Source organism: Herpailurus yagouaroundi, unplaced genomic scaffold (assembly GCF_014898765.1).
Source record: "Herpailurus yagouaroundi ecotype Mexico unplaced genomic scaffold, PumYag 569, whole genome shotgun sequence".
NCBI classification, from domain to species: Eukaryota; Metazoa; Chordata; class Mammalia; order Carnivora; family Felidae; genus Herpailurus; species Herpailurus yagouaroundi.
The window spans coordinates 6,302,472-6,318,606 of NW_024412786.1; the positions used below are offsets into that span (position 1 = coordinate 6,302,472).

Genomic DNA, 16,135 nt, shown 5'->3' on the forward strand with positions numbered 1-16,135 from the left:
CTCAATAAACAGTGAGCATTTTTTGTTCTGTGTGTGTGTGTGTGTGTGTGTGTGTGTGTGTGTGTGTGTGTGTTTGACAGCAAATATGTCATTCCAACACCGATTCTCCGGTCTCCCACGCCAGCTGGGGGTCCCACAGTCCGTTCTGGTCGGCGCGGACCCATGAGGCGGGGCTCGGTCCTGTGTGACGGTTCCTCTCCATTTGTGCCATCCAAGTCCAGGCCACACGTACTTCTGACCCCCCCTGCCTGGCTATGAACCGGGGGTTCCCATGATCTCCTTTTCCAGTTGGGTAATTTGCTAGGACATCTCACAAAACCCAGGAAAGTGCTTTCCTTATGCTCATCAGTCTATTATCAAGGGTACGGCTCCGGAGCTGCCTGACGGAAGAGACGCGAGGGGCGGAGTAGGGGGGCGCCGGAGCTCCTCGCGCCTCTGCGGGTTCTCCAACCCCAATCTCTCCCGGCCCCGCTGTCTGGATCACTGGACTCCCTTCCCCCTTGCCAGCTCCCGCTGGGGGGGTGGGTACGGGGGCGGGGCTGACAGCTCTGACCCTCTCATCGTAAGATCCCTTCTTACTCCGGTGGCCACCCATCCTGAAGCTGTCTTGGGTCCCCCATGAGCCATCTCACTGGCGAACAAGAGACAGTAAGTTCCAAGGGGTTTAGGGACTCAGGGCCAGGAGCTGATGCTTATTAACAGCCTATTTGTTTGTATTTATCATGCCACGGCTCTCGGCTGCCCCGATGCCCTGCTCGCTGCGGCCTTTCCTCTAGCACGAGCCCCTCCCTGCACTCCTTCGGGGGGCCGTGCGGACCTTGCGGGCCCAGGACCTCGGCCGTGGGCTTGCTGCCTTGCTTGCGCGCGGTGTGCATGCTCCCCCCCCCCCCCCCCCGCCCTGGACTTCTCCCCACGCCCTCTAGCTGCCGACCTTCTGGGCGGAATCCTGCCCCTGCCCGTTCTACGCCCACCACTGGCACGTGGGCCTGGCTGGAGCGGGTGTCTGAGAATTACCCTTACTTCTCAGGCTTCAGGGAGGGCCGGAGCCACTTGGAAAAGAAAAATAACTCTCGGTTTGCAGAACTGACTTGAAAGACTGAGTGCTTGTTCTAGGCAGCTGGTTTCCGAGTGCGAATTCCTCTGTGGCAGGGATCCTGGGTCCCCGTGATGCTGGAAGCCCACGATCACATGCAAATAGTTCAGAAGCTGCGGTCAAGTCCCTGGAAACCCAGGTCTGAGCTCCGTGGCGACAGAGTGAAGACAAATTCATTATCAGCTCAGGCCAGAGCTGGAAATGCCGATGCCTCCTGCCAGGGTCCCCCCTGCAGCGCGGCCGGCGGGAGCCTCCTCGGGGCCCGGTCCCGGGAGCCACGTGTGCGCCATCCCCGGTCAGATGTTCCTGGACCCCCGTCCTCTCGGGCGACCCTCCCTCCAGCGGATGGCGGGGGGGGGGTGCCCTCACCACTCGGGCTTCCCGTCTGAAATCGCTGCTCCGGATTTTCACATAAAACGACAATCTTCCTGAACAAAGCCTTAGACGCAGATAGGGACACACAACCATTTCTAGCAATCGGTTGCCAAACCTCCCTTCCTCCTGGGACCACCCCTCATTCCAGGTCTGTGTGGGGAGGTTTCTGCTTCCAGGACCCCCGGCCGGTGTCCTGCCTCCTTCCTTCCGCCCACTTCCCTGGCCTTGTTCTGGCTGCCGAACCCCCCTCTCACGACAGCACTTGGTGGGGCCGGGGGGTGGGGTGGCTGGGCACCAGGAGGCTGTCCTTGGGTCCTGCTTTGGAAGCCCACTCTTTGCAATGCCCGTTTGCACATGTGTCCCTGTCCCTGAGGGAGGGCACCGAGTCTCAGGCAGGTCGTCGAGGGCTCGGGGTGTGGTCTGCAGGGGAGGCTTGTGTGTGCTGGGATCAGGGGTCACTGTGGGTTGAACGGTGCTCCCCCAAAAGGATGTGTCCACATTCGAACTCCTGGAACCTGTGAATGTGACCTTATTTGGAAACAGGGTCTCTGCAGACGTGATTCAGTTAAGCTGGGGTCATCAGGAAAAGCCCTGATCTAATGACGTGTCTCTTCTAACACGGGGGAGATCTGGACCCACCTCCAGGGGAGGGGCCGTGTGAAGGCAGAGGCGGAGCCAGGAGGGACACGGCCACCAGCCCAGGGGCGCCTGGAGCTCCAGAAGCTGAAGGCGGCAGGAAGGACCCTCCCCTCGCACCTTCAAGGGAGCACAGCCCTGCCCACGCCTTGATTTTGGACTTCCGGCCTCCAGGCTGTGGGAGAACAAATTTCTGTGTTAGCCACACAGTGGGTGGCGCTCTGAGGCGGCCGCCCCAGGAAGCAAACCCCAGGTGCGTCCGTGCACCAAGAGACGGCCCGACGTGCTAACTAACACCCACGCCTGCCCGCAGGGGGCGGGGCCACGGTCTGGCTTACGGAACTTCTCGGCCAGACTTCACACCAGCGAGCCCTCGAGGGGCCCCGACACACAGGTGGGGCAGGCACGGCGGCTCTGGGGGGAGTGGCCGGGGAACGCCGGAGCCCCGCTCCTTACTGCTACTTTCTTCGGCTCCTCCCACCAAGCCCGCCATCGTGCGCACCCCTTCACGGGTACAGCCTAACACTGGGGACCTGATGGCCCAGGACGGCACCCCAGCGGGGATGCGTCTGCAGACACAGGAGCCCCGATCCACCACCCCTCAGCCACCTCCAGATTATATCCGTGAGACCGTACTGGCCGTCTGCCCACCGAGACCTCGGAACACAGGTCCACAGAGTCGCAAATAGGAAGATACAAGAGTATCATCTGTCCCCAGCGGCATTCACGCCGTCACTCGCCCGAGTGGAGGCTCACGCGACGGGCAGCCAAGGGCGGAAATGCTGGCTGTGTTTAGAGGAAGGACCCAGCAAGGTGTAGAGAAACGGGCACCAGTGACCAGAAAGGCAGCGTTTGCCAAAGGCTGAGCATCCCCCCCGTCCCTCCCGCCTGTGGTGGCCACGAGCCGCTGCGCGGAGCCACCTGCTCTGGCCCACCCTCCCCGCGTGAGAGGGTCTCGGGCCTTCCTTAGTCGAAATGGCACGGGGTGGGGGTTCTAGGAGGGGCTAGTGTGTTCCCAGAAGCACCACTAGGAGGGGCCGTGTGGCCTGGCTGCGGGGTCGGGGGGGCGGGGCTGGGCTGGCTGCTCCATCGCCCCTCCCCGAGAGGGACCCCAGCCCAGCAGCGGGGTCCCTGTGCGGCTGTCCAGGGCCCAGCGTGGCTGCGGGAGGGCGCTGAGCATTTGAGGAGGCCTTGCTGGTGTCGCAGAGACCCCGTGGCCCCGGAGAATCCCGGGGAAAGAGGCCCCACAAGGAAGACTGCGGCTCCGGGGAGCCTCGGGGCAAGCCTAGCAGGTGCAGGAAAGCACACCTCCTTCTGTCCTGGGCACCTGGGTCGACTCGGGCGCTCGGACGCCGGCCTGAGCCCTGGAGGGGCTACAAACTCGAGTCCTGGCACCTGTGCCCCCATGACCCCCCCCCCCCCATCGGTCACGGACGTGGTAGGCAGGACCTGGAAGGGTGGGGGTGCCCGGGGAACATCTGCGGACAGTGAAGGAGAGAGGAATCAGCCACTCAGTGCCATAAGCACATGCGTGTGGACACCAGTCCGTGCGCCACAGGACCCTGGGAAGGGTGATGCGGTCTGGGAGGGCCCCAGGGGGCCTGGGGTGGGTGGAGGAGAGGCCTCGAAAGCCAGCTCCCCTTCCTGCCCCCACCCTCCCAGACCTCGGTCTCCGAGGACATTCACTGTGTCTCCAAATGCCTCGCTTCCCGGGGGGGGGGGGGGCTCAGCCCTCCCCTCCCGAGGCCGCCTGCCTCTGCCTTCGTTGATGTTCTCAAGTGCACGGACCCCACATCCCCACTCGGCTCCCTAAGCGGAGTCTGGTTCACACGCACTCATATGGTCATCCTCAGCCTCTTCCACCCCCACCGGATGGCCAGGCCGACCCTGAAGAACGCAGGTCGGCGGCGGGAGGTTGGCATGGCCTCCTGTTTTAAATTTGTGGACGCCATTCCCGAAGACTCATAATCCATCCGGCTACTGTACCTGACTTTGGTCTGAAACATCTGGGTGATAGGATAGTAATCGTGTCTCCACAGTGTAACTCTCCCCACCTTTATCATTTGGGTACCAAGGACCCTGGTTTTGGCCCCGTTGCTTGGGTTCCATATATGTTATTATTTTTTTTACACTGACTCGGGGTCTTCCGTACTCAATACCCTCCCCAAAGCCCAGCAGGAATAGAGCCACGGTTTTATGAGCATGCGATAAAGTGGACCCGTGCCATCAAAGTGGAGACGTGGACCCTTCCCTCCCTGCGTCACCTGTGAGCCACAGGGGCACGTGGCCCCTACTGGGGACACGTCACCTTCTCTCTTCCTCCCGACCCCTGGTGTGGCAGGACTCTGAATTCTCCCGCTAAAAGTGTGAACACATAGGAACATTGGCCTGGGGCCCCCGAGTCGGTGCTGCCTGGAGGCTGGGGGCCGGCGGGGCGACCCTGAGGGAACCCCCCCCCCCCACTCGCCACACTTGTGCTGTGCACCTTCCCAGCTTAAGACACGGAGGGGTACCGAGGGTGCGTGGGCTTCTTCCCTCCCAGGGTCTGCGCGCTTTCCTGGGGACAGCATGCAAACCCGAGGAGCACCGAGATACTCCCACGTGGCTTCTGAGCTCACAGGTAGCCACCGGAAGCCCAATGAAAGGGAGACTGCAGGGGGTCCTTGAGGAGGCGGGCCTTGACTCTGGTTTTGAAGGATAACATGACCAGGATATGTGAGCGTGCGAGGGCAAAGACGGGGCAGTGACGGGGACACTGAGGGCCTTTCAAGGGCACGGGCTTTCTGGCCGGGAAAGACACACAGACGAGGGGGCAGCGAGCTGGCCCTTCCAGGGAGGAGGGGATCCAGTAGAACCTGATGGGAGTTTCTCTGGGCCAGGCCAGGCCAGGCCACAGGAGGTCTGCCCTGGGTTCTGGCCCAGGGGAGCCCCGAGAAGTCATCACGGATCGGCCGGTCTCCCAGCTGAGAGCACGTGTGGGCCCCTCCTGGAGGGAGCGTGGGTTGAGGCTCAGGCTTTAACACCAAGCTTGGGAGATTTATAGCTCCATTTAGCTCATACATGTCCCACATCACGACGAGTAATTTACTGAGTGCTTTAACTCAAAGCCAACAACTGAAAAATTAATCCCCAAAGCAAACGATTAACTCTCCAAGCGGATGGGATGCCTCATTTCTGCGGCACCGGCCCCCAGGCTCTCGTCCGGAAGGCTGCTTGCTACTTTCCACCCGGTCCCACGTGGGGAGAGGCTGAGCTTGGGCAGACAGTGGGTCACCTTGGGCTCATCCTGGGTGTTAATTAAACCTGTGGCCCAAAGGTCCTCTCCGGGAGGAGTGCCCAGAGAACGGACGCACCCATAACGTAATATGCGCAGGGCCAGCCCAGTCCAGCGGGAACGCAGCGTTTCTCTGACTAACACATGCGGGTGTTCGTGCAGACGGTGAGCTGGGGTCTATCTGACCTCTCCTTGGACTCAGTTCCAACAATCTCTGTGTGAGTTCGCTCTGGCAGCGTAACACAGTCCCATAGTCGGGGCTCGCACCACAGGAGGCATTGTCTCCCGGTCCCGGAGGCCGGAGCCCGAGGTCCAGGCGTGGGCGGGGCCGGGTCCTCCTGAGGCCTCTCTCCTTGTGTGTGGACGGACGTCCTCTCCCAGTGGCCCCACGGGGTCGCCGCTCTGTGCATGTCTGAGTTCTAATCCCCTCTTCTTACAAGGACCCCGTGCATTCTGGATTGGACCCTCCCCTAGTGACCTTACTTTACCTCAATCACCTCCTCCGAGGCCCCATCTCCAGATGGCCTCAGATCACATTCTGAGCTGGTAGGGGGTCAAGACTCCAGCATATGAATTCTGGGGACCCAACTCAGCCCATGGCAGTCTCCAACAATACGTTCCCTTCCCAGCTGCTGGCCCAGACTCCTGACTTGTTGTTGGCGGAGGTCACGCTCACGGGACGGGTGGTGAGGGGCAGGGAGCCAGGGTCAGAACCCCAGATGCACCAGTCCTTCTACAAATGACTTTGCAATCTTTGACAAGACCCCTATCTGGGGAAGTGAGAGGGTTGACCCGGGCTCTCAAAGGTCCCCTTTACCTCTACACTCTTGGGTTTCAAGTGATTAGGTGGGCTACGTGGGGTTCAAAGTCAGGATGTGTGATATATCCCTACGTTCCTTCAGCCGGCTTCCAGAACCAATGCCCCTAACGAATGAGAGCTCAGTCCCACGGGAAGTTCCTTCTCTTCCGGGCAAAGTCCCGAGAAATGGCAGCTGGCTTCCAGGGGGCGATTCAGGGTCCTGGGCGCTGCCCTTTTCAACATGGAGCTTACGGGTTTGGGCTCATCTACATACAGGCGCAGGGTGGACGGAGGGTGCGGAGGTGGCTCGTGGGGGTTTAGAACAGGCCACCCTCCCATTCCGTGGCCAGAGCTCAGGCACAAGCATGAGCCTGAGTGCAGGGCACGGGCACCGGGGCGACGGTGTCGAGCTGCGTGCCGTACAAGAGGCTGTGAGTCCGTGTGTGGTAGGGAAGTCGTAGCTTGAGTCAAGGGAAGGACAGCCCGAAACAGCGCGGGTGGCCACTGAGAGGTTGCCCACTGGCTGCAGGAAGTGCCCGGTGTGCGTGACAGCCGCAAAATAACCGCTCTGGGGTGGAGGCAGATGACAGCGGTGGCCCGTGCTTGTGTGCCAGGAACTCCCGGGTCCACAGGCGCCTCCCCACAGGTGCACGAGGAGGAGAAAAACGCCAAGTCTCCATCCCCCCGTGACGTCCTCCTGATTAGACACCCACCTCCCCAACCTGCCAGCCGCTTCTGGGCATCTCACACTTTTCCCGGGACCTCGTCCCCAGCGGCGTCCGGAGGGAGTCCTCCCCACACAGGCTCCAAGGTCATGGTAACCACTGTGCGGATCCGCAGAAGGTTCTGGAGCCCCTTCCCTTCCGTACTCTCTGGGTGACGGGTTCCCTGAGACTCCCACTCTCGGCTGTAAGACCTTCGGCGGTAAGTGCCCGATCGGACTTTATTCTGAGACTATTTTGGAACACTTTTAGGTTTACAGACAGAAAAATTGAGCAGATACTACGGCAAATTCCCACACATCCCTTCCCTCCTATTATTCACACCTTGCGCTGACTGGTGTGTTACGTTTGCCACAGGTGATGAGCCAATCCTGATTATGTTCTCATGAACTGAAGCCCACAGGGCTCACGCTTCACGTACTTTCTATAGGTTTTGCCACGTATCCGACATTACAGTGGCACACAATAGTTTCACTGCCCTAAAACTCCCCCGTGCTCCACCTGTCCAGCCCTCTCCCCACGCCACCCCCGCCCTGACAACCACGGATCTTTTTACCGTCTCCACGGTTTTGCCCTTTCCAGAATGTCATATAGTTGGGATCCTTGCTCGTTCAGATTGGCTTCCTTCACAAAGCAGTATGCATTTGTGGGTTCCTCTTACGTGGGTCTTTCTGTGGCTTGCGGGCTCATTTCCTTTTATAGCCGCATAATCTTGAATTGAATGGATGGACCACAGTTTGTTCGAGGGTGCTTCCACGTTTTGGCAATGATGAATAAAGCCGTTATAGACACGCATGTAGAACCTGATCATGTTTTTACAAAGCCACGACCATAAACATCTTGGCACCTGCTGCTATGACTCATAAGGACCTAACAGCTTCCATATCTCAAGGGCTCATTACATTACCAGGCATCACACCAAAAGCTTTACTCATCACTCTCCGTTTACCGAGTGCCTCCTGCAGGCAGGTCTGTCCCTGGGGCTGGGGACAGAGCCACCGACTGGTCTCAGGCTTGTGTGAATTACAGACAAAAAGCACACAAACATACTATCCTATAGTAGTCAGTCTCCAGGTAAGGGTTAAACCCAGGCCCGTCCACCCTGAAGTCCCTGCTGCTAAGCCTGAAAGGAGAGGCTGAGAGCCTAGGGGCTCCACGTGGATACTTCTGGAAGGATGTTCCATGGTGGAGCAGAGACAAAGGAGCCCGGGGTCCAGTGAGCAGCCCCAGCTTCAAGGCCGGACGTGGTGCCAGGAGGCCCCTCAAGCTCTACACAGAGAGGCCAGGCCAGTAGCACTGAGGGGGAGGGCAGGCTCACGGTTTTCACGCTCACGCCCCCCAAGACCCCGCGCTTGGCCACCCCGCTCTCATAGCCCCTAAAGACAAGCAGAGCCCCCCCCCCCGGTGCTGAGATCCCCAGCGACTCCGAGGGGGCCGAGCCAGACGAGGGGGCCGAGTCCCGGTCTGAGTCACTGCTACTATTTGAACGTTTTCCCCTTCAAAATGACAGTCTTGGCGAATATCTTAAATGCCAGTGGAGAATAAATGCCACCAGAAAGTCTGACTATCCTTCGTCTTTTAAGCAAAGAAACCGAAATGCCACCTGGAACAAGGCAAAAGCGGGAGGGGAACCCTGGGTCCACTCCCTCTGGCACTCACTGTGGGGGCGCGGCTGTCCGCCAAGTGTAGACTCCTCACCGCACACCTGGGCTGGCGGCTCGGTGCCACGGGCTCCCCCCGTGAGCCGGCATCAGGCTCGCCCTGTACACGTGCCCAGCCCCGCACAGTGGGTGCCTCTCACCGCCACAGAGATGCTGGCTGGGCCGGCGTTCAGGGCTCGGCCTCGAGCTGGACGGCCTGGGTGCAAATCCCAGCCCTCCACCTTCAGCTGTGCAACCTTAACCAAATGACTCACCCTCCCTGTGCCTTGGGCGCCTCATCTGTAACAGGTGGACGTCTCAGTGCCCCCCTCGAGGGATGCGAGGTGGCTCCATGAGAACATTCCAGAAAGAATGTAGCCCACGGCTTTGACCCCTGGAGACCTCTGAAGATCTGCTGAGAGAGAGGCTCTGTGCCAGGCACGGGGCAACCGAGCCAAATGGGACACGGCTCGTCTACCCACTGTCCCGAGAAACAGCTGAACAGGGAGATGCAAGATCAACAAGGAGGCACCTGGTTTCACGGACGTGAGAAGAAACAGTGACACAGACACACAGCCCCTCCAGCAAACTTGGCCTCCTCGGTGCGTCTGTCCCTCTCGTGTTTTTCCCTTAAATTTAAAGGGCTCTATCTTTTAAATCGGTTTAAGTTTATTCATTTATTTTGAGAGCGAGAGAGACAGAGAGAGCAGGCAGGGGAGGGGCAGAGAGACAGGGAGAGAGAGAACCCCAAGCAGGCTCTGCACCGCCAGCTCTGAGCCTGACGTGGGGCTCGAACTCACACACCACTGCGAGACCACGACCTGAGCCGAGACTGAGAGTTGGGACGCTTAACCGACCGAGCCACCCAGGCGCTCCTTTCAATCAGTCTTAAGTTCACAGAAAAGGTGAGCACAAAGTAAGAGCTCCCGCACACGGCACCTTTTTCTTACGCCGAGAGCAATGCGTTCGGCCGCTGCTCTGTTTGTGGCTCTTTTCGCTTAAAGCCATTTGCTTGGCAGTCGTCCCCTAGCAGGACCCCAGAGCCGCCTCGTCTTTGCAACAGCTCCACTGCACAGCCCTGCGTGGACACTCTGTGTCTTATCGGACTAACGCCCTCCTGGGGCTGCGTGGGTGGTTTCCACGAGCTTCCACCTGGGCCAGCAGAACCGGAGGGGACAGTCCCGGAAGTGCAGAGGCGGGGGCAAAGGGTACTGGCATTTAGCGCCTTAGTAGGAAGTGATGAGTTTCCTCCGGAAAAGACGTGCCAGCTCAACGTCTCCCCAAAATGGAAGAGAGCGCCCCTCGCCCACCCCACTGCTGCCCAAACAACAGACAGGTGTGACAGAGAAAGAGCCTTGGGGCAGAATGGCCGTCCTTGGGCCACTCCCACGCCGGGGTTGCCCACCAAGTGGACTGGAACGGACAGCATCCTCGTGGAGACCACTGCCCCCACTCCCTTGTCATTCTGCGTAACAGCAACAGACCACCATGAGCAGAAAAATCTAAATACCTTTACAGCATCTTAAAAAAGTATGAAAAAGTTAGGGATAAGTTTGGCAAAAGACTGGGGAGACCTGTACACGGGAAACCTCAAAACGCTGTTGAGAGACGCAGACGAGCCAACGCAATGGAGAGATTCCCTGCGGCTTTGCAGCAGATGCTCCATGATGGCTGGGTCCAGCGGTCCACGCTCCTCAGTGGACGGGCTCAGTGTGATCCCGGCAGGCTCTTTATAGAAAATGACAGGCTGACTGCTAAATTTTAAAAAAAATTTTTTTTTCAACGTTTTATTTATTTTTGGGACAGAGAGAGACAGAGCATGAACGGGGGAGGGGCAGAGAGAGAGGGAGACACAGAATCGGAAACAGGCTCCAGGCTCTGAGCCATCAGCCCAGAGCCCGACGCGGGGCTCGAACTCACGGACCGTGAGATCGTGACCTGGCTGAAGTCGGACGCTTAACCGACTGCGCCACCCAGGCGCCCCTGACTGCTAACTTCATATGGAAATGCAAGCTCCCTTGGAGAGCCAAAAGGTATTTCGTAAACATTTTATGTATTTATTTATTTTAGAGACAGAGCATGTGTGAAAGCGGGAGGGGGCAGAGAGAGAGAGAATCTTTGATTTTTTTAAAATTTATTCAGAGAGAACACGAGTGGGGGAGGGGGAGAGAGAGAGAGAATCCCAAGCTGCCAAGCTGTCTCTGGGTTGTCAGTGTAGAGCCTGATGCGGGGCTCGAATTCACAAACCATGAGGTCGTGACCTGAGCTGAACCAAGAGTCAGCTGCTTAACTGGTTGAGCCACCCGAGGGCCCCGAGAGAAAGAATCTTAAGCAGGCTCAGTGCTACATGTGGAGCCTGATGGGGGGCTCGATCCCACAACCACGGGATCATGACCTGAGCTGAAATCAAGAGTTGGGTGTTCAACCAACTGAGCCATCCAGGAGCCCCCAAAAAGTTTTTGAAAAAGAAGAACAAAACTGGAGGACTGACCCGATCTATTTCAAGACTTATTATGAAGACACAGTAATCAAGACAGTCGATGATGGAATAGAAGAGAGAGCTCAGAACCAGACCTGCGTGCATATGTGAACAACTGGTTTCTGACAGAGCACAAAGGGAATCTGCTGGAGAAAGGATTGGTAGCGGTGTCCTGGCTCTCATTTCTGCTATGGGAGGTTGTGCCCGCCACACCCCCCTTTTATTCCCGGAGAAGCTTGGCTAGAAGTTTATCAATTTTACTGCTGTTTTCAAAGAACCGGCTTTAGGTGTCATTATATCCCCTATTATTGTTCTATTTTCTATTTCATCGATTGCTGTGATCTTCACTATTTCCCTTTTTCTCCTTATGTTGGGTTTAATTTGCTCTTTTTCTTCTAGCTTCTGAGTGGAAGCTGAGGTCATTGATTTGGGCACTTTCTTTTCTAATGGAGGCATTCAGTCCTATAAATTTCCCTTAAGGACTACTTTTGTGGTGCCCTACACACGTTGGTGGGTTGTGTTTTCATTTTCATTCAACTCAAATGCTACCTAATTTCCCATTTGATTCTTACTTTGACCCATGAATTATTTAGAGCAGCATTATTTAGTTTATAAGCATTTGGGGGATTTTCCTGAGATCTTTCTCTTATCGGTTCCTAATACAATTCTACTAGGGAACAAATTTGTATGACTTGAATACTTTTGAGTTTATTGACACCTGTTTTATGACCCAGAATATGGTTTATCTCGAGGACTGTTCCAAGTGCTTTCGAAAAGAAAGCACAGAGTTCTATAGATGTCAATTAGGCCAAATTGGTTGAGAGCATTGTTCCAATTTCCTACATCCTTACTGATTTTCTGTGTACTTGCTCTATTGGCTATTGAAATAGCTGATTATAATTGTGGATCTATTTCTCTTTACAGGTCTACCAATTTTTGCTTCATGTATTTTGAAGCTCTGTTATGAGATGCGTATATGTTTATGGTTCTTATGTCCTTCTACAGAATGGACTCTTTTATCATTACGAAATGACATTCTTAAACTCTGCTAACATTTTTTTTTTTTTTTTTTGAGGTGGGGTCCTGTGGGAGTTGCCAACCTCAGGTCCAAAAACCCTTCACAGTTAAGGCACTTATTTATAGGAAGCAAACACCTTCCCAACCTCATTTTTTACATGTGCACTTGTCTATCCTTTCAGTAATCAAAGGGGGAAGAGGCAGAATGGGACTTCCAGGCATCCTGCAAAGCAGGCAGGTCACCTTAGGGATGACCTTTACCCACTCAAAAATTCATCTCACATCAGCAGTGAGGATTTAGGTGTCACCCCAAATCATTGTGTTCCTTACTCATAAGTTTAAGGTATTCTGTTAACATCCTTTATTATGAAACCTACTTTGACACTAATATGCCCACTCAAGTTTTCTTTTGGCTTTCTTTTCTTTTGGTATAGCCTTACCACACTCTTGCTTTTTAACATACCTGTGTCTTAATAGTTAAGGTGTGCCCCTCGGAGGCGTCCTGCTTGTCACCTAACCTGATAATTCTGCCTTTTAACTGGGGCGTCTTTGCACCATTTACGTTTAATGTGATTATTGATATGGTTAGGTTTAACTTCAATCTTCTATTTTTTATTTGCCCTATATGTATTTTGTCTCCCTTTCTTTCCCTCTTTTCCTACCTTCTTTTGGGCTGAGTATTTTTATGGTTCCATTTTATCTCCTGTGTCACCTTATTAGCTATATGGTTACTTTAGCAGTTGCCCTACATATTACCTTTCCCTGTGTCATAAGCCCCAAACTACATTGTTATTACTTCTGTTTAAAGCCAATGACTTTTATTTCTTAAAAATTTTTTTTAAGCCAATGACTTTTAAAGGGATTTAAATAGTAAGCACATTTCTTTACATAGTCTTGCTGTTGCCATTTCTGGTGCCTTCCTTCCTCTGAGTATTTCCATCCAGTGTCATTCTCCTTGTACCTGAAGGAAGTCCTTCGTTCGGTGTTTCTTAAAGTGCAGCCCGCCAGTGATGAAGCCTTTTAGCTTTTGCGTTTTTTAGAAGTCTTTGTTTTACCTTTGTTTTTGAAGTAGCTCTGTTTCCTCCTCCGTTAGTACTTTAAAGACGCATCTCTGTGACTTCTCACTTGCACTGTTTCTAATGCTGGATCTGCTGTCATTCTTGTCTTTGTTCTTTGTAGGGGATGCATCTTTCCCCACTCTGCTGGCTTTTTAAAGATTTTTATCTTTGTCACTGGTTTTGGGCAACTGGAAAACTACGTGTGTTGGTGGACTTTTTTCCCCAGGGGGTCTTGAGTTTGCTCAATCTGTGAGTTCACGGTTCACTTGCAGTTTGAAACATTTTTATCATTATTTAAATATTTTTTCTGTCTTCCTCCCCACATGAGCACCTCCACTCCAGGAACTTATACTGACATGAAGCTGACCCATAGTGCACCGATGCTCTATTGTTTTATTTCCTTAAAAATGATGGTTCCTTTTTCTCTCTGTGTCGCCCTTGGGACAGTTTCCAGCATTACTTCTTTGCGTTCACTGTCCTTTCCTTCTGCAATGTCTGATCTGCCATTAATCCCATGCTGTGTATTTTTCATTTCAGACATTGTAGTTTTCATCTCTGGAAGTTTAAATTGAGTTTTAAAATTAAAAAAAAATTAACTGTGGGGAAATACAACATAAAAACTGGCATCTTAATCATTTGTAAGTGTACAGTCCAGAGAATTTTAATTTTTTCCCCTGTCACTATTATCCTATGGAATATAGTTATAATGATTCTTTAGTATCCTTCTCTGCTAATTCTAACAACTGTGTCAATCCCTGGTCAACTTTGACTAATTGATTTTTCTCCTATGGGTTGTGTTTTCTGCTTCTTTGCACACCTGGGAATTTCTGAGTGGATGCCACACACTGCAAATTCCACTTTGCTGGATATTTGCTGAATATTTTTGTGTTCTTATAAATATTCCTGAGTTTTGTTTTGGGCGCAGCTAAGTGACCTGGAAAGGGCCTGATGTTTCAGGTCTTGGTTTTAAGATTTGTTAGGTGAGAACAGAGACATGATTAGTTTAGGGCTGATTACTCTCCAGTGTGAAGGCAGGACCCTCCTGAGTACCTTCCCAATGCTGCATGAATTTTCTGTTTTTTTTTTCTTCTTCCAGTTTGGTGGGTAGGAAGAGGCCCTGCCTCTTTATCTCGTGGGAGCTCCAGACACCATCCTCGAACCCTTCGGGTGATGCTTTCTCTGGGTTTTCACCGATGAGTGTGCTGGTCAGAGCTTTGCTGACTCCCTCCGTGCAGCTACTTCCTCTCTGGCACTCTGTTCTGCAAACGGTGGCTGCCGTGGGCCCCTGGGCTCTCAGCCCCACCTCTACCTGAGTATCCTTCCAGCCTGCGCCGGGCTTCTCGCTCCTGGACACTCAGCGCGGGACGCCGGGGCAGTCATAGGGCTTGTCTTGTGTGTTTGCATCTTTCACGGTCAAAACAAGGCCTCGTTTCACACATTTTGTGTGAGTTTTGGTCGTTTCCTGTGGAAGGCAAGTCCAGGCTCTGTTTTCCCATCACGGCCATGAACAGAAGGAGGCATTTTTTTTTTTTATATATAATTTTAAGTTTCTTTTTTTATGGAAAATCTCAAACATAAACAAAAGTAATGAGAAGTACCACAACATGCCCTATGACCCCTCCTGAAATTTCTACCATCATCCATTTTGGGGCACTACTCTTACTGAGACAATCTCAAACTTCCCTGCTTTTAATCCACACTACCTTGCTTCTCACGGGTGCTGACCCCAAATGGGAGTGGAGACGCAACGGTGTCCCAGGACAGTGACTATTCACTCAGGTGCCCGGGGGGGGGGGGTTGGCCCCCACGGCCTGAATGCCAAGACTCTCAGACTCACGCTGAAGTGTGTAATCACGCCTGACAAAGACACAGGTGGTCACCGATCTTGGAAAAGGAAGAAATGACTGGCATTCCCGAGAGACCGGGCCTCCTTTCCCACCCACCCCTCCCACACCAGCGTTCACGGACAGCACGCACCTGGCGAGACACAAGCTCATGCGGTGCTCCGAGATCACATGTGCACCACTGACAAGTAATTCATTTACTCTTCATCATAACTACTTAGCAATCTCTTCCCTATTTCCTGTTCAGAGACCTTTGGATGCATCAGTCTGAATAATTGAACAGAAAGCCTCCAGCTTCTGAAGCTTTTGAAGTCCCTCCTTAATTACCTGGACAGAAACATGCCTCTCTACTCTGCCCCACATCTGCCGAACACGATCAAAGAAACCCCACGTGGTGGTGCTTGGTTCCTTGGTTGGCCAGATATACCATTTTCCTTCCTTGATGGTAGGATGCTTCTGGAACTTTCTCGGTAGCTGCTGAGTAGCACCAGCATCATCAAGGAGTGCTGCCCTCCCACCCTGCATCAAACACTCTTGGCTGTAACTGATGAAAATGGTCCGCAGCATCATCTTTTTTGGGCTGCTGTCATGGGTCGGATGGTGTGTCCCCACCCTGCCCCCTGCCCCACTGAAACCAAGCTGAAGTCCTACCCTCAGCACCTCTGCACCTGACTGTATTTGGGGGAGGGCCCACCCTAACAGCCTCACGTGTCCTCACGAGAAGAGGAAACTGAGAGTCTGGAAAGACAGCAGGGGTGCCCCCACGCAGGGAGAAGGTCATTTGCAAGCCAGGGAGAGACGCCTTGGAGGAAACCAGCCCTTCCAGCCTCCAGGACTCTGAGCAAATGACTCTGTTGCTGAAGCCACGTGGTCTGTGGTGCTCTGCTATGGCAGCCTGAGCCGACAGGACGGGTGCTAAGCCCCGTGTCCTCCGTGGGGATGGCAGGGAGGCTCCAGATGCTGAGTGTGTGTGTGTGTGTGTGTGTGTGTGTGTGTGTGTGTGTGTGTGTTTCCCCCGGGAATTTCAAATGAACCAGAGTATTCACACCAAAACACTGTGACACGGAGACAGGCCACCAAAGAGTGGGCGGTGAGTCGAGACTAGCAGCGAGCTGGGTCCAGGTAGTCGGTTTCTGGGGAACTGAAGGCTGGGGGCCCATGCACGGAGGGCTGTGAGGCCAGGGGCAGGTGGCTAGAG

General features: G+C 54.2%; 1 protein-coding gene and 1 non-coding gene across 15 annotated transcripts in view; both read right to left on the reverse strand.

The window, feature by feature from the left end:
• SHANK2 (SH3 and multiple ankyrin repeat domains 2) overlaps positions 1 to 16,135 on the reverse strand; it is a 469,884-nt gene that overhangs the window by 58,163 nt on the left and 395,586 nt on the right. The window lies entirely within an intron of this gene.
• Positions 12,233 to 12,382, reverse strand: LOC121024015 (U12 minor spliceosomal RNA). The gene has a single exon (XR_005787581.1). It is a non-coding gene; the product is annotated as a U12 minor spliceosomal RNA (small nuclear RNA).